This window comes from Rhea pennata, chromosome 1 (genome assembly GCF_028389875.1).
Source record: "Rhea pennata isolate bPtePen1 chromosome 1, bPtePen1.pri, whole genome shotgun sequence".
Taxonomy (NCBI): domain Eukaryota; kingdom Metazoa; phylum Chordata; class Aves; order Rheiformes; family Rheidae; genus Rhea; species Rhea pennata.
The window spans coordinates 84,864,968-84,887,134 of NC_084663.1; the positions used below are offsets into that span (position 1 = coordinate 84,864,968).

The 22,167-nt window shown below is 44.6% G+C and overlaps 1 pseudogene; it reads right to left on the reverse strand.

The window, feature by feature from the left end:
* Positions 1–1,502: 1,502 nt before the first annotated feature.
* LOC134137727 (alpha-2-macroglobulin-like) lies at positions 1,503–21,359 on the reverse strand (annotated as a pseudogene).
* Positions 21,360–22,167: the final 808 nt, after the last annotated feature.

Here is a 22,167-nt window from a genome sequence, read left to right on the forward strand (position 1 = left end):
GAAGTTCTCCTTGAAAATTCAGAGGTTTTCAAATTCATGCCACCTGTTGTTTCTGGTATTATTTGGCTATGAGTGTGGCTAGTGAAAGGCTGGAGTTAATCTGCTAATCTATTGACTAATGAGGCTGTAGAGTGAGCATTGCTACTCACAAAGACATCTGGTTTGATATTGACTAATCCTGGCAAACTCCATGAGCAATTTTAGATGCTTCCTACTACATTTAGGCTGCTTACAGCTGGGCAACAATAGCACTTGCTGCTTAAAATAACTTGTGGAAACAAGATATATAAGAGCCTTAAAAATATCCATTAACTCTCAGTCCTCTTAATGATTAGATTAGGCTAAATTCCACTCACTTCATCCAGACAGAGAATAATTTGGTCAGCTTCACGTTGAACTTTCTTCATTAAATGCATTTTATTTAGCTGAAAATAGATAAACAAAATAAAAAAGCCTATCAGAAAGGCTATATCAGGAAGCAGAAGTATTCAGGGGGATTTGTCATTGTGAGAGCATGGACAAAATTTTAATGGGGACAAAGAAATGCTTGGGGTGGAGAAAGGCAAAGTGAAGATCTTCTTGTGTCATAGAAGAGACACTAAGTGTAAAGACCTCTTGGGAAGAGAAGAACTGTATTTACCTGCCCACAGGAATGTTTATGATCATGCTTACAATCTGGCATGATTGCTTACAATCCTGCATCACAGACATCTGTCACCATTCCCACCCCAGCTGGACACAAACTCACAGTCTCACCTCTTCCAGTGAACCTGCTATGGGGCTGTGTCCAGTCAGCAGCTCCACTTGGATCAGGACGATGTTGGTGAACACACGATTTCTTGTACAGCTGCAGCAGGAACCCAGAGAAGAGCACTGAACCATGATCTCCACAGGTACTCCAGCCCGTCTTTGCCACTCTAGTGGAGGGATTTGTGGTTCCTTCCAGTGCTCCTCCTGTAAGCATACTTGTTTCTGTACTGTAATAAATACTTGTGCTTCCCCAGATCTCTCTCAACTGTTCTGTGCCAAGGTGAACAAATTCCTTGGAAGGTTTCTGGAGTTTCCTTCTATAGGCAGGACTCGGAGTATCATATTCTCCTGTTTTGTTGGTAGTTCTGGACCAAATCAGGCAGAGGTAAAGCAGAGGAGGGTGATGTGACAACCAGCCAGGAGCAGAGAAGGGAAGACTTTGGAATGAAGTCAGCAATCAGTCCCTCAAGGCCTTCACAATACTGGTGTTTTGAGACCGCATTGTGTAATGAAGGTGAGACTCATAGGCCTTGGGAGAAATTGTGATGACTGATGCAATGAAGAGATAGGACTAGAGCCTATACCATCCTTCCAGGGCCTGGCACCTTCCAGTTAGCTGAGGAGAGCACAGTTAAAAGAATAGGGAAGTCTTAACACTTGGACCTCATGAGGGAAGGGAAATCTTGGCCATCTAGAGGCTGGTGCAGGCCAGTAGCCTCTCAGCACAGAGGAAAAGGACAGTTGAGTGTCTCCTACCGAGCACGGACAGTGACAGGAAACTGGGTGGCACGGGGCAAGGTGCATTCTGTCTGCACAGACATGGCAAAGGCGACGTTGCTTTTCTGTGGAGGGATATGGTATGGCCTATCAATCAGGAGAGAAAGAAAGAAGCTAGTCGGCAGCTTTTTGCTGCCAAACATCCTTGTCTAGAATTTGGCTGCTGTTTGCTGTCTTGCATTGATATAAGAGAAAATGATGTTGTGGAAGCAGAGGTTGTGCTACTGCACTGTTCCTAGTGGTTGTCACACGGGCTCTTAGAGGAGAGGTATAGCTTTAACTAGGTGATGACAATCCAAACTTCATATGGGAAACTGCTATTCCTTTTCCATTGAATCCCAGCTACTCCTGCCAGCCCTGAGGCTCTCGATTTCTGCAAGTCACTACAGTCTATTTTCAGTCCTGGCTAAACAGTAGAGTGAGATTTTCTCTGGCTTTGCAGGGCTTTTCCCCAGGCAGATCTTGCTTTCCTTGCAGAAAGAAGCACCCATGGCCCTGCACATGTGCACTGTACTCTTTGAGAGCGGCTGCCAGCTCTGCTGTCTGTAACAGGAGCCAATTAGTGTTGTTTACCTGGATGTTTTGGCTGAAGCCCTCAGAGGAGAGAGAAGTCTGAAGATCAGGGCCCTCCTTGCTAAAGGTCTTGGTTGCATACAGAGCTAGGGCTTCTAGGGCAACCACCATGTCCCATGGGAAGAGACACACATTGAACAAAATAGGGTCCCTGATTCCTCTGCATGCATAGTCCTTAGCCTTTCCCTTCCTTGTACTACAGCTACAGCCCAAAACAGGGGTGAACATTCCCCTTGGAAACTTAGCATGGAACTAGCTCAGAAGAATGCAAGTACTAGGATTCACCCTTTCAGTTCCTAGGAGCACACATCCCCTCTCTCTCTCTCTCTCCCTCCCTCTCTCTCTCTCTCTCTCTCTTTTTTTCCTGCAGGCATTGCTAGAACCTATTGCTCTCACAAGCCCCAGCTAACAGCAGGTTATCTGTTGCTGATGGCTTCAGTGGATTGCCTGAGTTGAAATAAAATATCCATAGGGGTTTTGCTGCTTGGTGAGCCAAGATAAAATCTGTGATACTTTTCTGACGTTATCTGAAGACAAACTTGACTTTGAAAGGCGAGCCTTTCATCACCACCAACAGATGGTGCCTGATATCAGTATAGGAATCCCCTTCCTTTTTGGACTGTTGACTCCAGAACATTTGGTTATCTAAGGGAAGAATAGGAAGACTTACGGAGTATGTAGTTGTACCTAAAGACCCTGGAGTCCTCCTCAACCCATGTGCTTAGATACTGAGACAACATATAGATGCATATCTTCTTCCTTATCCTCCACTCCTTGCTTTTGCTACCTGCCACCCCCCCAAAAAAAAATTAAAAAAAAAAAAGCAGCTGCAGGCTGAAGGAGCTCTAGAATATGCATGAAGCTCCATAGAGCAAGTCTGTCTTGCTCACATTAAGTATATAGCTTGTTTCTACTTGGTAAACAGAGAATATCCAAGCCTTGAGCTCCCCACGCAGCTCTGACAGTGTTCCTTACTCCTGTCCTGCGGTTCCATGACATTGTATTCCTAGGGTCTCCACACAGCTCTGCCCATGTCCCTCACTCCTACCTCTTAGAGTCTAGTATGTGATTTTATGGCTACCTTATCTAATCTTTTGAGGATTTTCTGCACCGGTGCCTTATCACCTGCTACTGCAAAGGCATTTGCTGCTAGTGCCAGGCTATAAAGGCTGGAACTGCCAGTATTCATATTGACCAAGTCTTTTACACATTTCAGAGCTTTCCACAAAACTGAGTCCTCAAATACAAATAAAAGTTGCTGGTAAGGTGTCTCAGGGAGGAACTCAGGGAGGAACTACAGCTTTGATATGTGCAGAGGAGGTAGGAACAGGGACAAAATAAATATGTAAAAAAATGGTAATGCACTCCTATGTATGTAAACATAGGCAGACCTTAAATTTACTTGTCTGCAAAGAGGTTGTACATACAGCATGACTTTGCTGCTGATACTCTCAGAGCGTGGCATCCCTGAGTATGTGAGAGCTATGATGATCAAAGAGCTCAGCTGTAGTCCTTCCTCCACTGCACCCTGCAGTCAGTACAAAACAAAGAAGAGGAGGGCTGCCATAAGGAGAGAGAGAGAGAAATGTTTTCTAGTGCTTTCTGCTTTCCAAGTCAGTTCCAAGTCTGCATAGACAACAGTGCTGATCCTTTACTTCTGCTAGGGAAGTGCCAGGGCTGGTATCTGCTCATGCAACTACCACTGCCAGGACATTTCTCAGTCACAGGACCCCAAGCTCATTTGTGTAGCTCATTCTCTCCCTCCATTGGAAACTAAGCGCCTTTCTTTTTCCTCTCTCCTTCAAAAGGATTTTCAGTAGCAGATTATAGCACTAGAGGAAAGTAATGTTCTCACAGCCCAAGTACCACATTATATCTCACTTGAGGGCTGGAACAGTGGCAACATGTGCAGGAGCAAAGAAAAATGTAGCTTTTGTGAGGGAAAGTAAAAAGTACCATTCTCTACACTTGGAGGAGTGATTCTCTGAGGACACTTGCCTGTGCAGTGAACTTAGTGGCACTGCCTTGCTGGTTTTCTGTATGTGTCTGTGCATGTACAAGTGTTGCGTTTCTCAGTGCATACGGTGCACTCCTGGAAAAGTGAATCTCACTAGTGGCTTCCATCAATCCCATTCATTCTTTACACAGTGAGGGGCTCAGATTGAAGGAGGAAAAGGCAGCTCATTAGTAGGGAAGGAAACTAGTGCAGTGTACTAAGGAATAATGGAGAGCTTGAAAACCTTTTTAGTTTTAGGGAGTGTGTTTGGATTTGAGTGCATTGGTGCAGTTCCTGTACGGGTATCATCAAATGCAAGCCTCCATCATCCACAACCTGAAGAAGCACCAACATGGCTAAGCACAACCCTGAGCATCCGCCAAGGTAGACCTTGGGCCCTTCAGGGCCTTCCTCCTGCAGTGAGATTGGGTTTGTTCTTGGCATCCAGGCTGGGCCAGATGCAGAAGTGCTTAATGAGTGACCAAGCATATCATACAATCAAGCCATTGTTGAAGAGCTTCCCCACACTTTTGAAGCACCTAGAAAGAGTCTGACTTTTTACCAGGGCACTAGCATCCTTTATATTTTGTTCATCTATGTGGATGAAGTCCTGGGCTTGGCTGAAGGTCTTGAGGACAAGGGTAGTCAGCCTAGAGCCAAGGAAGAGAGAAGAAAACCAGACTGAACCAGTCACTGATGCTAATCTCTAGAGGGATACAGAAGTCTCTGTATCTTCTTCTATCTCATCCCTGCAGAAATACTAGCAGGCCAGAGCCTTTTGAAATACTTGGAACTGGAAGCAATAGGCATGAGATAGATGCTTCTGAAGTCTGTAGCTCAAGCTCATATTTTTCCATTTGCAGCAAGAGAATATTTGAGAAAGAAAATTCACTGAGAATTCAGTGTTTCCCCCATGTCTCTGTCAGCCCCAAGATGATGCCTGTGTGTGAGGTAAACCCAGAAGGGCTGATATTTGATGACCATAAAGGTTGCTCACTCAACTCCTCTCACACACCTCCCTGGGAACAATGCACCACAGAAATCTTGGGAAGAACAAAGCTTTGAAGCTAAGTCTTCAGAAGCAGACTCTCAGTTGAGGCTGCCCAAACACAAACACTCAAGAAGGGGTATCCTAAATCAGTTCACTGGTGTGTTTCTTTTCTGAAATGTCTTAGAAGTGCTTTATGTTTGAAATAACTTTACATCTCCAGACTCACTCAAGTTCCCCAGTGGTCAACATCCAGGCCAGCTTGAGCAAGACCAGATCCAGTTGTTGCCCTTCAACTGTTTCTGGAGATCTCTGCTTCCCATGTGTTCCCTGGCTCACTTCCTTTCCCAAAGGCACTATATGAGCCATCTGCATGCTTATATAAGAGTTACTGTTGATATTCTGTGGAAAGAGGTAGGAGACAGTGAAGACATTCTGTCTGTCACATTCTCAAGGTGACAGCCTCTCCCTTCAATAATTATAATGATAATGATAGTTACAGAAAGCATTGTCTCTAAGGAATGCCACAAAGGGTTTTCAGAGGGTATCTTTTACCCTATGTTTAGCTGAGATGTAGAAGCCTGATTACACCACTGTAATTCCCAAGATATCAGGCAAGTGACACTGGATAAATCCTGCTCAACCCCAAGGTGTCTGCTGAGATCTTCATCAAACAACCCAGTTTAGTGAACATCACCATTTAATAAAACAACATGAAGAGAAATCAGTTTATCACTTTCCAGATAGTCAGTTGCTTTCTGTTAGATTTCTGGAGTCAGTTGTCCTGTCTCTTCAAGGTATCACGTGATGAAGACATTGGGAGAAAAATGAACAATGTTCTGCTCTCCACAGTCATTGGGCATTTGGAGGAGCTCCTCTATGTTGTCCAGTGTTGTTCCCAAAATATCTGCTGTGGGACAGAATCATAGCTTAAAGAGCTTTACATATTCTTGCATACTAAAAACTTCTGTGCTCATTGATTCTCTAAATAATCCACTAACCCAGTTCACCTCTGCTCACACTGGGTAGATATTAATGTCAACAGACCTGTGGCAGTGTAGAACTAAGTGGTCAAAGGAGTAGACTGGCAGAAACATTGATAAGGTACTCCTCCTGTCTTGCCCTTGGTTGGGTGAAGTTACAAGTCCATCTGGCTCAGTGTCACTTGTATAAGAGAGGCCAGAATAGGATGCTTTCCTGGAAGACCTAGGGGCCCTGGCGGCATTACACCTCATTGTGTACATTTCTTTTTGCTACTTGCATTACTATAGAAGATATGGTAGTGAAGAAGTGAAGAAAAGCCTCCTGCAGGGAAAAATCTTAATTTCCAAGACTCTCTAGAGCTCGCCTAAGAAAGAGATATGGGCTCTCGCTGATTCTAGGACCACTTTCTCTGACATAGTGAAGGTGATTGTCTCTGAGACAAAAGTTCCTGCAAATGGCAAAAGCATCAGTACAACAACAGCCAAGAAGCAGATGGCAGACCCACAGACACTCTCTGTGGATAGCATAAACAAGATTGGGATCACCTGGTCATGGAACTGAAGTCAGAAATCAACTGACAGGATGACAGGGTGATGAGGTCACCCACAGATGTGTGACTATGATGTGGTTATGCAATAGCTTGGTGCTGTCAGGAGGTTGTGATACTGGGGAGAGTTGAATGGCTTTGTCTTCTCATAAACTTCCTGAGAATGCTCCAAAATTCCGAATTTTCCCCTCTCCATGCCTCTCCAGACAGTACTGGAGATGTTCAAAGATGACATTGCTTCTGCTTGGGCTTCTTGATTCATGCACCTATGCAGGCCCAGTGACTCCTGTCTCACAGGTTTCCACATCGACCTTCTGGGTGGAGAAGGGGTATGTGTCACAAAATCACAGAACGGTTGAGGTTGGAAGGGACCTCTGGAGATCATCTAGTCCAACCCCCCTACTCAAGGGGGGTCCCCTAGAGCGCATTAGATAGGATAATGTCCAGATGGGTTTTGAATATCTCCAGAGAAGGAGACTCCACAACCTCTCTGGGCAACCTGTTCCAAGGCTCTCTCACTCTCAGAGGAAAGAAATTCCTCCTCTCATTCAGTCGGAACTTCCTGTGGTTGAGTTTGTACCCATTGTGTCTTGTCCTGTTGCTTGGCACCACTGAAAAGAGTTTGTCCCCATCCCCTTGACACCCTCCCTTCAGGTACTTGTACACATCGATAAGATCCCCCCTCAGTCTTCTCTTCTCCAGGTTAAACAGGCCCAGCTCTCACAGCCATTCTTCATAGGGGAGATACTTCAGTCCTCTGATCATCTTTGTAGCCCTATGCTGGACTCTCTCCAGTAGCTCCATGGCTCTCTTGTACTGGGGAGCCCAGAACTGGACACAGCACTCGAGATGAGGCCTCACCGGGGCTGTATAGAGGGACAGGATCACCTCCCTCAACCTGCTGGCAACACTCTTCCTAATGTGCCCAAGGACACCATTGGCCTTCCTGGCTACACGGGCACATTGCTGGCTCATGGTCAACTCATCATCCACCAGCACTCCCAGGTCCTTCTCTGCAGAGCTGCTTTCCAACACATCATCCCCCAGGGTATACTGGTGTCTACGGTTATTTCTCCTTAGGTTCAGGACCCTGCACTTGCTCTTGTTGAACTTCTTGAGGTTTCTCTCTGCCCAACTCTTCAGCCTGTTGAGTTCTATCTGAAAGGCAACACAGCTTTCTAAAGCACTCCCCTCCATTTGCTATCATCAGCAAACTTGCTGAGAAAGCACTCTGTCCCTTCATTCGGGTCATTGATGAATAAGTTGAACAGGACTGGCCCCAGTAATGAGCCCTGGGGAACTTCACTAGCTACAGCCCTCCAGTTAGACTCTGTACTGCTGATGACAACCCTTTGAGCACTGCCTTTCAGCCAGTTCTCAATCCACCCCACAGTCCACTCGTCTAACAAACACTTCGTCAGCTTACCTAGTAGGATGTTATGGGAGACATAACATCCTGTGTCGAAAGCCTTGCTGAAGTCAAGGTACACAACAGCCACTGCTCTTTCCTCATCTACCCAGCCAGTCATGCCATCATAGAAGGCTATCAGATTGGTTAAGCAGGATTTTTCCCTTTGGTGAATCCATGTTGACTACTCCTGATCACCTTCTTTTCCTCCACATGCTTAGAGATGCCATCCAAGATGAGCTGTTCCATCACCTTTCCAGGGATGGAAGTGAGGTTGACTGGCCCGTACTTCCGTGGGTCTCCTTCTTACTCTTTTTGAAGACTGGAGTGACATTGGCTTTCTTCCAGTCCTCAGGCACCTCTCCTGTTTTCCATGACCTTTCAAAGATGATGGAGAGCAGCCTAGCAATAATATTCTCCAGCTCCCTCAATACTTGTGGGTGCATCCCATCAGGGCCCATGGATTTGTGGGTGTCACATTTGCCTAAAAGATCTCTTGATCCTCCTCAACCAAGGGCAAGTCTTTCTTTCTCCAGACTTGCTCTCTTGTCTCCAGGCTCTAGGACTCCCGAAGGCTGCCCTTAGCAGTGAAGACTGAAGCAAAGAAGGCATTCAGTAACTCTGCTTTCTCTGTATTCTTCACAGGCTCCCACACCATTCAGTAGTGGTCTCATATTTTCCTTTGTCTTCTTTTTTCTACTGATATACTTGAAGAACCTCTTCTTGCTGTCCTTGACATCTCCTGCCAGATTTAACTAGAAATAGGCCTTAGCCTTCCTCATCACATCCCTTCCTATTCTGACAACATTCCTATATTCCTCCCAAGTGACCTGTTCCCTCTTCCACATTCTGTGGACTTTCTTCTTCTGTTTCAGTTTTGCCAGGAGCTCCTTGGTCATTCATGCAAGTCTCCTGCACCCTTTGCTGGCCTTCTTTCTCCTTGGGATGCACGGCTCTTGAGCTTGGAGGAAGTGATGTTTGAATATTAGCCAGCTCTCTTGGACCCCTTTTCCTTCTAGAGCCCTAACCCATGGGATTCCTCCAAGTAGTTCCCTGAAGAGGCTGTCCTCCTGAAGTCCATGGTTGTAATCCTACTTATTGCCTTGCTTTTTCCACACGTGATCCTGAACTCCATTTTCTCATGGTCACTGCAGACAAGGCTGCCCCCAACCTTCACATCTCCAATAGCCCGTCTGTCTTCCTTTCCAACAGCCCCCCTGCCCAGTGGGAAGAAATCTAATTAGCTCAGAAGGCAGAGCAGTAAAATGAGATGTCAGTCGGGCACCCCATCACCTTTGTCAGAGCAAATTCTGCAAATGGCCTCACATGAACAGCAGGGATATGTCTGTTACTGATAAATTTTGCTGGGAAATAGGTTTCTAAGTTTTTATACTAACATGATCCCCAAGGCCCTGATAGCAAGCAATTCAGATAGCTCTGACACACACAGCATGTCCTGAGCTGCTGTCTTCAGCATATGCCTTTATTCAATCTCACTTGCAGAATCACGCTTCTTCTAGCCTCTCTGAGAAAGGTGTTTACCCTACTGGTGAACTCTCTAAGAGGCACTCCATCGGGCTGCCTTAAGTCTGAGAAACTAGTTCTGTAACCACTCCAATCTCTGGCACAAAAACTGTACTCTCAGTGCAAACATCATCCTGCTCAATCACCTCAGCAGTGACAGTGAAATTCACCTTCTATTCTTTAGGAACAAAACATAAAAAGACCAGATTGCTCATGTGCACCAAAATTTCAGTTTGCTTAGCCTAAGGCCACTCATTCATACTTTGCATGGTAGGCCACCTTCCCTTCCACCCCAGCTCTGGACTCTTCAAACAGCTTTGCCACTGCCTCTCCTCCTGTCTTAGACCCTAGTCCTCCTTTGCCCCTCTTACCTAGTTTTATTGCCTTCACATCTCAGAAAAATGTTTTTGCTGAATCAGGGCACAGACAAATAGCGAACCTGACATTGTTGTGCACAAATTCAAAATCCGTGACATCCATTAGGCTAAGCTGGAGCTAGAGATGGAATAAAAGGGAGTAGGGGTCAAGTGCAGAAGCCCATGGTAAGCAAGACAATGGCACAGTTGCCAGAGTTGTGGGCCACCATTAGTCCATGACCCTCACTATCCTGTGGGGTTATGTCACAGCACAGCTGAGCCTATGCAGAAGCAAAACTTGGAGATGGCTGTGCATGGAGCTTTTTTGAAGAGCTTCCTTGGTGTCTTTTACCCAGTTTCTGAGGGGACAGCCCTTCTTCTGGGCCTCCATCAGTGAAATAAATAATGTTACCATACACCCCTCTGCCCAACACTCATCTTGGAAGGAGCTACTTACTACCATGCACTGCTTCAGGTAGTTGAAGAGTTTGGTTGTGAGAGAGAATGACTCTCCGCAGAAGATGGACTTGGGCAAGGTGAATTCCACAAAGAAGGGCTTGAAGCTCCACAAGCTGATGGTCTCTGAGATTACCAATCCATAGCTCTCTGAGGTGCAGGAAGTCATGGACTTCCAGTCTGTGATAGTGTTGGGTGGTGTAACAGGTAGCTCAGCAGACCCTGAACCACTGAGGAGAAAACAGAGAGGAAGGTGTTGCTCCCATTCCTGTGAAGATTTCTCTTGAGTTGTTTGGAAGGCTATCTGGGTAATTTGTGGGAGGAGAAGGGCTGGAGAAATGCATTTTGTAGTGACAGTGCCCCCCCCCCCAAAAAAAAAAAAAAAAAAAAGGATTCCTGTTGCTGATTTTGAATCATGGCCTTCATGGCCTTAACTTTTATGTATTTACTCTATTCTAAAAGTGATCAGTTGCCCAATTTGGTTACTATATTAAGAGGAGATATATTTTAGTATTGACTGGGCTGTAAGGGTCAGGGGGTTTGGAGAGGAAATTACAGAAATGTGCAAATAGCTGGTGTCAGGCAAAGATGGCTGAGGGAAAAGGCAGTACTACAGATACATTTCAGATATATTCTTGACTTAGGGAGGGACTAACCTGAGCAGGGATATAGAGAAATGACCCAGGAATAATGGGCATGGGAGAGTCCCATCCCTGTTCTCCCAGGACTGCCATGCATGAACTGTGACTGAATCCAACTGTATTCCTACAAAAATGATTTTTCTTGATGTTGTTTGGAAACTCTGTACACTCAGCCTTGCAAGTGTTTATGGTAGTGCTACTACTTTTTGTAGGATAAGCAAGAGGTGAAGTTGCAAACAGAGGAATGGAGATGGAAAAAAATGAAGAAGGAGTATGAGTTGGGAATGTATGTATGTGAAGGGTTCTTAGGCAGTGAGACAGAAGTATGGAAAAGATAGCAAGAGAGTGGGCAAGGAATGACTGAGAGACTCTTGCAAATCAAAATTTGTTTCTGGACAATATTGCACCTCAAATTCCTGTTTTGTGTGGGCATACTGGGCCCCCCACGAAACCATGTTATACATCCAGCCTGAGCCATAGAGTACTGTGTCACATTTCTACCACTCTAATACCCAAACTCTCAATCACAGCTAGGAAGTCATTATGAGAGTCACTTACTGATCTGTATGCAAGCAACAGAAGACAGTCCATGGCCTGAAATATGCACAATCTATCTAGGTAAGATGGAGAGGTAGAAATTCCATTTTACAGATGAAGAACATTAATATATGGGAGAAAGAAGAAAGCTGAGATGATTGTCTGTGTAAATGAGGGGAGAGCTGTGGATCTTGCATGCCTTGACTATAGCAACATCTTTGACACAGTCTCCAATAGTACCCTTGTAGCCAAGTTAGTGAAATGTGGACTGGATAAGTGGATGGTAAGGATGAAAAATTGGCTAGGCCATCAAACTGAGAGAGTGATGCTCAGTGAAATAAAGTCCAGTTGGTGGATGTTTACCTGTGGCATCCCTCAGGGATTGATAATCAGGCTGATACTGCTTAATAGCTTCATTGATGACCCGGAAGAAGTGTTAGAGTGCATCTCTACTAAGTTATCAGACTATATCTAATTAAGGGAGGTGGTTGATACAACATGCAACAATACAGGCTGGCACCAAATGCCTAGAAAACAACTATTCAGAGAGAGATTTCTCATGTATGATAAGTTGAGTATGAATCAGTTGTGTGCTCTTGCAATAAGGAAGGCATCTACATCTGGGATGTATAAGGAAGACTGAAGCCAGCAGGTTGAGGGAAGTGATTATTTCCTTCTGTGGAATCTCCATCCTTGGAGATATTCAGAATTTGACTATAGCAGTGTGATCTAATTGCCTTGTGCAGGATGTTGAGCTAAAGACTTCTGCAGAGATCCTTTCTATCCTACAAGATTCTGTGATTCTGAGCTGTCTGAGATCATTTGGAAAATCTCAAATAGAGCCAGGAATCGAACCAAACTTCCATTGTCCTTATCCATTTCTTCTGGCTTTCCTTGTCTCTGTGGGCACAAAGGCAATGATGCCCTGGCTCTACTCCTGCCCATTCCCTTTCAGATCTGGTTGGCAGGAGGTTGGGATCATGTGGGGTCACAACCCATGATTAGTCTCTTGACAGTGACCAGACTCCAGATAAATGTTTCTGGAAACCAGGTACATACTGGCTTTGCTTTGCTGCCCATTTCAACATGCTTTAACTAAGCACCTTCAATAGCAGTATCTACCTGTGTACCCAGGTACCCAGGTTGTCTGAGTTGCCTGCTCATCATAAGCAATTAGGAATATAAGCATTCATTCAAACACAGAGTATCTGTGAGATTAGAATAGACTTCAGTTGGGCAAAGCTCAACTCCTTACCCTCCTGTTGGAGAGATGCTGTTAAAAACCCTGCAAATAGTTAACAAGACTTGAGGACAAGGGAGAGGGAAAACAGTGTTGCAAAGGATAACCAGCTCCAGCCCAATAATCTTGATGAAACCACAGCACTTTGAAGAATGTGAGAGGTTGGCAAGACAAAAACAGCAGAATAATCCAGAAGTGACCTTAGGTTCATTAAAGCTTATTAACATATTATACTACACACTCACTATGAATAATGAGATGGAAATGACATGATAATGATATTACTGCCTCTTCTCTGCTTCCTATGCTAATTAACAGGAATGTTAAAGCACAAGCACAGAGCAAACATCTGATGCAATGAAACTGTAACCAGTAGAAAAATTTGTATAAAGCACTTCCTGAAAAGTGTGTATAAATAAAGAATGAGAAGGGGAGAATGTGTGCTAGCTTTGTGGATTTACCACCTACCATCCATCTCTGTGCAGAAATGAAATAATATCTCAACCCTGTGTGTCTATGGGTTGCTTGCACACTGGGTAACAGAATCCAGTTTTGGGAAAACACTCCTATTCCCATTTTGATCCCCCCCACATTCCTTGTCCTCTTCAAGATGCCCTCAAAGTTCTTCAATGTTAGTCTCCTACAGTAAGACATCCCAGGTGAGCATGTGAATCTCAGCTATATGTATGTGCTCCTCCAGGAAGAACTCAGCCTGCTCATAGACACTTCTTGCTCTTTCAGCCCCTGCATAAAGGCCTCGATACCCCCATGTGCCAGTATTGGCTGATTCTCTTGTTTTCAGCAAAACTTCTCCCAGTCTTACAAACAGATCCTCCTTCTTGAGGTAGCTGTCTCACTCTCCCTCTTGACCAAATTGTCTTCCTATCTGCCAACAGAAACTTCCAAGTAGGTTCTTCCTAAGTAACCAATATTCCACCCCTCCATTGCCCTGTGCATTCACACTGCCAAGGCCTTTCTCCTCTTCCTGTGTTCATCTCCTGTTTAACTTCTGACTCACTCATCACTTCTGGGAAGCAATCCCCAGTTCCTCAGTGCACTGCATGTGCAGCTGCCCTTGTGTGCCCACGGGTGTCTGTCACCCATGATTTTCAAAGAAACAGGATAAATCAAGATGTAGACATACAGTCATAGCAGAAAGTGGTCTGGGAGTGGCACTCAATCAGAGTCTTGATTTTAAGGCTGGTTAAAAATGTTAGACCTGAATTTTGTCAGAAAGAAGGGGAAGAAAAGAAGGCAGAGCTCCATGGAGGGGACAGCATGTCTGAGGGTCTATCTCTGACCCAGTCTCCCAGCTTATCAGCATGTTGCTGCACCTCTGACTCACGTAAAAGCTTCACAAGGAGAGAATGCAGAATCAGTCTGCTCCCAGAGCCCAGATTCTGAACCCTCACATCAAAGGTGAATCTTTACTGCCAGGGGTGTGGGGATGACTACTCACATGTGCATGCACACAAACAAAGTCACTACAGTGGTATCATAGTTTGCTCCTCAGCCCAATGTAGACTTGTTCTCATTTCATCCCTGTTTGACCTCTTTACTCCTCCCAGGTTTTACCCTTCTTTCTCCCATGCCCCCTTCCCTTCTTCTCAGGTGCTTTGCTTTTTCAGCCTCCTCTCACTCAGACTGACATTCTCCACTCCCTCCAATTCCTAAAAAGTCTGGGAGTCTACAGTTTGGCAAAAGTGTGTGTGTGGGGGGCTGTGCTTTAGGGATCTGTCTGATCAATGGGAATTCAGCAAGCTAGAGCATCTTGTGTCAGAGAACTCTCAGTTCAGAAGCATAACAAATTCAGAACCTAAAGTGGTTATTGTTTACAAAAAAAGATGATTTGTGAAGCTGCACTGGGGTACAGAAGGGCTTAGCTCTGATATTTTGAGGATTATAGAAATTAGATTTACTTTCAGAAGTCCATAAATGTCTAGTTGGAAAACTGCATAAGAATAGCTGTTGCACATGAAGAGTTACATGGTTCCTGATAGAAGAGTAGTCTGAGAGGAACTGATGGTTCCTGAGCCCTTGTGCATAGTACAGTAGTCACTGTAAGGGTCTGTGATCACACTGCGGTACTCTTGAGGATAGCTGAGCATACTGTATATCTGTAGGCAGAGAATGAAAACAATACAGGTTAGTGTGAGAGGGAGAAAGTTTTTCATTTCTATCCAGAGATTCTCTATGACTGCAGAAGCACAGCTCAGATCCTGCCTGCAACAAAAGCCCAGCTCCAGAGATTTTCGAGCTTCATGGACAGCCTCCAAAGCTTTCAGTTGCACAGCACTAGAGATGATCCCCTTTTGGGCACAGGTACCTGGCTGTGGCCACAGCTAGTTTACAGTTTTAACCTGAGAGCTTATTGCAAACTGAGAGGAGACCCTCTCTGTAAGAGTCCTTAGGGGAGCATCTTGTCTGACTGAGAGCACATCCTAGATACACCAAGAGGCATTTCAAGGGTCCTCAGACCCAGTAAATCACAGGTCTAGAGGAGAGAGGGCCTTCCACTGCCAAGCCTCCATTGCTTGTTCAGTCTGTGAATGGAAGGACTGGCTGGTTCATGTGAGTTGAGACAAAGATATGGAGCCTATCACACACTGGACATTTCTTCTAACAGCTCTTATTTCAGAGCACTGTGATGGATTGGTTCAGGAGATGGAAGTCTCTTGCCACTTGGTTGCCGTTGTGGCAAAAAGTGTTCTAAGTTTAACAAGGATGGTCTTTGGCCTGTAGTGGGGGTAATGGTGTACTCTACTAGATCCCTCAGTATAGACTGAGAATTTGGGCTGAGGGTTGATACTGGCCTGAGGGTTGATACTGGCCTTCATTTCTTTCTCATGAACCCATCTCTGGTCCCTATGCAAATGTTTGTTAACGTATCTACTGTGACTGCTTACCCAGTGCCTGCAACTAGAGTCTCAAAAACACATATATGTAATGCTGATACAGATAATGCACCAACTGCTGATAGTCCAGGTGGTCCCTCTCAAAGATGCCCTGTGGTGATTTGAGCTGGCATAACCTCCTGGGTCACTGTGGAGAGTTTCAATCCTGGCAGCACATACTACCTAAGGCATGAGCAACTTAGAAGCAATTACAGTGGTGTCTGGTATCTTGAATCCGTGGGAAAGTCTGTGGAATTAGTTTAGGAGTTCATGTAGGGAACTACAAGGACTCTCTGTGTAATGCAGGATGTAAAGCATGGAGATGCTGAGCAGGGGCTGTGGGACTGCAGGGGCATTTGGAGGCATTATTGATTGTGATGGTCAGTCCATGGCGGACAGAACTCTGGCTACAGTTGCACTGTCCAGCCAAAAAAGGACTTAGTGATGAGTTGATGGGCCTTTATAAAATATGAAATAAATGGCAGCTGTTGTCTGAAATGGTGAAGCTGGATCACAGCACTACATTTGTATAAACTGGCATAAAGTATTTCAATAGGTGTCTGAGAAACTCTGTTTCTGTATTAATTGCTTGGTGAGTGGGATGTACAAATCTGCATTAGCTACTGTCCATTGCTAATTTGAACTGGGACCTTCCTGTGTGGGTTATTACAAATCCTTCACTGCTTTCAGGCATCTTTCCTCAGCTCAGGTGATTGAATTCTGTATTTTACCTATAATATTAAAACTAAACTAAGAGATTACAGAGGAAAAAAAAAACCCAACCAACCAAACAAAAAAACCCTCCGAGCTCTTTTGGGAAGTTTCCCTAGGTTTGTGGCCACATTAACTGCTTAAGCTTTTATTTTCTGTATGTTTAATATAAAAATGTGCTTAAAGAATAGTTTAAGATAGTCACAAATCTCCATTTTGAAGCCTGCAGGGACTAAAAGTCCTGTGCTACTCCAGAAAAGTTGATGGAGAGGTATTTACAGCTCAGTGACAGCCACCATTTGTTGCAGGAACCCCCTATTTGATAGACATCATGACACTGTACTGCAAAACTTGTGTGGATATTAACGGAAAGAAGGGCAAGAAGTCAAGGGCTGTTCTCACGCATTCTGAGATAAATGGCTTTCTGCACCCATTTCTCCCCACCATCGTTTTACACCTTTTGTTTTCCCCAAGACAAGAAGAGATCACCACTTTTTATAAAGTAAGTGTTTTACCTCAGTTCCAGCAGGTGGTGCTGTGGGAAGGAAAAAAACAGAGCTATTGGCTGTATGGTTTGATGTAAGTTACCATTCACCTCCCTGAGTTATTTGTCTCTCAGACATACATGAGTTTTCCCTAAAAAATTCACAGGTGCTGTCCCAGCATCATGAGCAGCATCTGTATAGTAGGTCATGCTCAATGCTGCGTGCAAGCAGCCAAAACAAGAGTGAGATTAGATGTCCACAGATGATCTCCTGGCTGTGCCAAGAATTGATCCAGATATCCTGGAGGCAGCCCATATCATTTTCAGACTTATTAAGGTTTCTCCAGTCTTGACTTACTGGTTCATTGCTGGCAATAAAGTTCTGATCCAAGATTACAATTCGCAACTTGACTATAGAGCAAAAGAAAAACAGGGCTGGCTGAATCAAGTCCATTAATTATAATAGGGATGGAAACATCTAAGAAAGATGATGTGCTGATGATGTGCTTCATTCAGAAGGTATGGGCAGAATTCAGAGCCAGCCATTCTTGGCTCCATGTTCAAAGATTTGCTACGAGATCTCAACTCTGCTAGAAAAGAGGGGTGGAAGTGGTAATGTGGGGTTTTGGGGAAGGCTGGCTGTGCTTCTGAGAAACAGCACTTTTTTTAGATATTGGACCTATGATGGGGCAGTCAGTCTTGCTTGCAGTGAGAGTCAGGCCAGCAGAGATGACGGAGAGACACAAGGAAAATAGTTGTGCCCTGTGGCAATCTGAACTGTCTTAGAGTGGTGATGAGGCCTGCAGGGCTATGATCCTCTGAGGCAGACAGTCTATGAGAGAGAGAAGAATTTAGGCACATTCTGGATCTACAGAAGCACTCAGGAATGTAACATACTATTGTATGAACCTTTCCTCATAAATCAGCCAAAACACACAAACCATGCTCACACTGACATGATGTCCGAGCTTAGCTAGTACTGGAGAAAAAATGTGCCATGCTGGCATGGGTGGGAACTATCCCTAAATCCTTCACAATAGGCATAGCCAAGAATGGTAGAGGGAGATGAGGGCTGTGGCCTGTCTTCCTTGCAGAGCAGGCACCACTCAGCTAGCTGCCTGCTCCAAGAGATAGTGGCTACCCCATATGTTGAGGTCTGTGCTATGGAAAATAATGCTCACCAGCCACCATAACAGGGTCCAGCCTTAGGTTCCCACTGATTCCAGAAGGTCAGAGACAACTAAAGCAAAATAAAGTTTAATGGCATATGTACAGTAATTACAGCTTGAGCTTGGTGCCTCCAAGGAGGGACCCCAAACACAGAAATTCCTGGGCAATTATACCTTACAATCTAAATCCTCCCCTCTCGTCATGTGATAGTTTGGAACTAACAGTAATATTAGAGTTTGGGGGTCTTCCAGCTCCCAGTTGTTCCTTTCCATAGTTTCCAGGTGTGTTCTTTACTTGTTATCTCACTTCTGCATAGTTGTGGATGGCTCTTTTGCTCCTTTATCTTGTCCTTAGGAATCAATCTTGTGGTTCCTTTGTTTCTTTTTTCTGTGTCCTAGGTTAAAGTCCATCTCCCTGCCGGCGCTCATTAATGCTAAGCTGCTTATCTTTCTCTACATCTTTCTTTATCTCATAGGACATGGAATTCTATCCATACCAACCTGTCCAGGTTTGTACATAGGTTTGTCTGTCTGGATAAAAGTCTTTTTGTCTACATGCTTGATTAGGACTTTCTGTTTCTTCTGAAAGAACTGAAGAATAACTCTGAGATAACTTCTTGGAACATGATGACAATAAAAGTCACTTCGTCTGTGTTTCCAACAAGAGCAGGGACCTTCAGACATAGCTGTAAATTAACCATTATTCAGGATTTTGTATCCATAGGCTTTCAAAATAATGATTTTGATACTGATTTTATATTTTGCTCCCTTCTACTTGCCCTAAAAGATCTCAGAGCACTTTTCAGAATGTTTTCTAAAGAAAAAATAATAAAAAAAATCTAGAAGAGTAAAATATCAGTGAGGCTTCAGAGCATTGTCAGCCCTACATATGCTGAAGTAGAAGATTCAGTGCCTGATTAAAAGGTGCCCAAGGGAAGGCACAGTCCTTGGCCTTCCTATCCAGCAACAGCAGAACTCATATGGCATACACTCTGCTGACAACCCTTGAGAATCTCCTTCTCACCTGGAAGCTTGTGCAATGAAAGAAGGTGAGGTGAAAGATAGGATGAATGATCAGAGTCTGATTCTCAGCTTTGCTTTGCAAGGTCACACAGATTGGGACTGCTTCTTTTCTCCTGAGCTGGAGGCACACTTTCTCTGAGAAGGGGTAGTAGAGCTGAGATGGTATTGCCACAGCATAATTCCTACAAGAAGAAAAAGATGCCATATGAAGCTGACTTCTTAGGAGGATTGGTTTTGACCCTGGGATTTGGATACTTCTTAATAAGACTCCTGGTCCCTCCATTCCAGTGTCGTGATGCCAGTGAGACTAGATTACACTGCTCTTTCCATCTGTCAGTACTGCAGCATGACCACTGAGTCTGTGCTACATGCTGCATGCACCTACAATAAGAGGTAGTCACTGGTTTTAAGACTGAATGTCAAGATAAAGTGGAGAAAATGAAATAAGTTTGGCCTAAGGTGAAAAGGCTTGCTCATTTCACACAAGGGATTAGCAGCAGGGCTTAGACTACACTGCAAGTTTCCTGAAACTTTGGTCTTTTCACTGCACCACACCATGACTCCTCAGCAGCTCACTTGGTTGATTATCTGCTTTCTGTCTTATGAGCTATTCTTGGGCTCAGAACCAATGTTACACATTGTATGAGTCTCACTGTCATAACTTCATGTCCTGAACACAAAATCTCATGAGCATCTGCTCTTCAGCTCCTGAAACACTTATTCTCCTTGCTTTCTCAATCCACATCTCAGATGTCTGTGGCTATTAGCATATCTGTGCACATGGATAAGACCAAGAAGCTGTATTGGTTCTTACCACCTTATAAAGTACTGCAGCAGCTAGGACCAAAGAAGAGCCAACATTCAAGAAGCAGTTGATTTCTGTAAATCATCAAAATGTGTTCTCCAGAACAGATTTTAGGATCCTCTGTTTGATGGAGCCCTATATCCTTCAGCCAGGTGTAACTGCTGGCCCTTACCTCCCAGAGGCATATTCATGGTAGTTTCCACTTCCTGCCACACCAGGAGAAAACATACTACACAGCAGGCTTGGCAATGGGAACAGTACTAGGTAGCAGACAAAATTTGTTTTTGTTTTTGGCTTTTGGTGAAAACAGAGGTTTGATTAACTTGAAAAGTCTTATCACTGATTCCTTGTGCTTACTGCTGCTAGATAGGGTCAGCCAGTGGCACCTTTTGTGGTATCAGGAGGACAGGACCTGGAATGATCAGAACAGCTAGAGGCAGGGACATGAATTGTTGGAAGTTCTTTGCTGGGGCTCAACACCCTGGCAGGAGAGAGTCAAAGTCCAGCTGGCAGCAGCCTTGAGGGTCGTCACGCTTAAAGGCTGTCAAGCTGCCTTGAGCAGCTTGTCTGCTGCTAATATCAGGGGAGCTGATAATAGATGTCAACTCTGTCTTGATTTTTCTTCTTAGCACGTCTCATGGCACCTCCTCCCTGTTATTGGACAATAAGGATTGGAGGTACACTAAACACCTAATTGAACTTACCAGATATCCCTTGCTCCTAGTGATCCCTGAGTGTACTCTCTACTCCGGAAAATTTTCTTTCACATTCCCCCCTTTTTGCAGTTCACCCCTTGCTTTTGCTTTATGAGCTATAAAAGTATGAGACATCATCTCCAAGATTATCTTACAGGGATCCCAAAAGCCAGGCTAGATTATTTTATGAGGAAGCTACAGCAAGCATTGGCACACGGGCAGGACAGCAGATACCGAAGCAAGCAGTATTACCACAAAGCAAAGCTCTGTGCTAAGAGAAATGGTAGGAAACACACAGCAGTAAAACCTTATCTCAGAGTGAGCTATATCAGCCTATATAACATGTCCAGGGGGAAGAAACTGCACTGCCCCCTGGAAGAAGCTTTTAAAACTAGACAAGTTTTTAAAACCGGACTTGAAACAAGACATTCCTGCAGATATTGGCAAGTCAGAATTAAACACATGCAGAACCTTGGCAGGGCTTATCTGACCTGACTCCTTGCAGAAATACACGGTCTACATCAAAGGCACTAGAAGAAGAGCCAAGGAACCTTGCAGGGTGGGCAGGCAGGTGCATATGAGAAGGAAGTGAAACCTATGACATACAGGCAATGATGCTCCTCTAGAAAAACTTGCCTTGTCTCAGAACTTTTGATCTGTTTCTGTCACCCCCTGCTCTGAGGAGTCCCCACAGACCAGCATGTGGATATGAAGCAACAGAGGTTCTTACAGCATTGCAGATGTTCCAGCCACTCTAGGCAGGAGAAGGATGCTGCCCCACAGGATAGTGTGGCTCCACATAGCTGACTGCAGGTCAAATCCCTCCATAGAAAGATGAGCCTCTCTTTTGTCCTCCCTTCACCCCTGCTTCTGCTGCTTTCTTTCTTTCCTCTCCCCCTCTTCCAGAGCTTAAAGACTATGCAGCTCCTTCTCTGATAGGGTGGCTGTCTCTCTCTTTGCTTTAAAAGCAGAAAGACAGAAGTCAAACTGTGCATGGCTGGGGCTGGGATGTGGGCAGGTGGAAGGAGTGGAGACAATTTTTATTTGACCAGACACAAGAGACACTTGTCTCAACGTCTACCAAGGCTTGTTACTACTTCCCTGAGAAATGTCTGCTCTGCCTTCTTCTCTTATGCAACATAGCTGATGGCAGCAGGAGTGCCAAGTTATTCTATTTGGTATGAGGCACAATTTGCAATCATCTTCAGGAGCTTCTTTACCAGGATTTCACTGGAAACATCCTAGTGCAAATTCGTTCTTTGTGATATCATTGGGTTGAGTTTTTTCTTTTATGTATTATTTACTTCTTACTAAAACTTCACTCCTGCCTTGCAGCCTCCTGCGAGACAAACCCGGGGCTCCCCATACAGTTCTACCAGTGCTCTTACACCTGCCTGGAAGAAGGGAAGTTTAGCATGTTACTATATTTTTGTTGCCTTTCTTTCACACCCAACTTCAGAGATGGCCAGCTTGACCATTCAGAGATGCAAAGCCTAGGTAATGTTTCTGAAATCAAACAGAAGTCTGATTGTTTTATTCTCCCAGTAGTTTAACTTGACCTCGAAAACCTGTTGATTTCAGAGAATCAAATATGCTCACAGATCAGTGA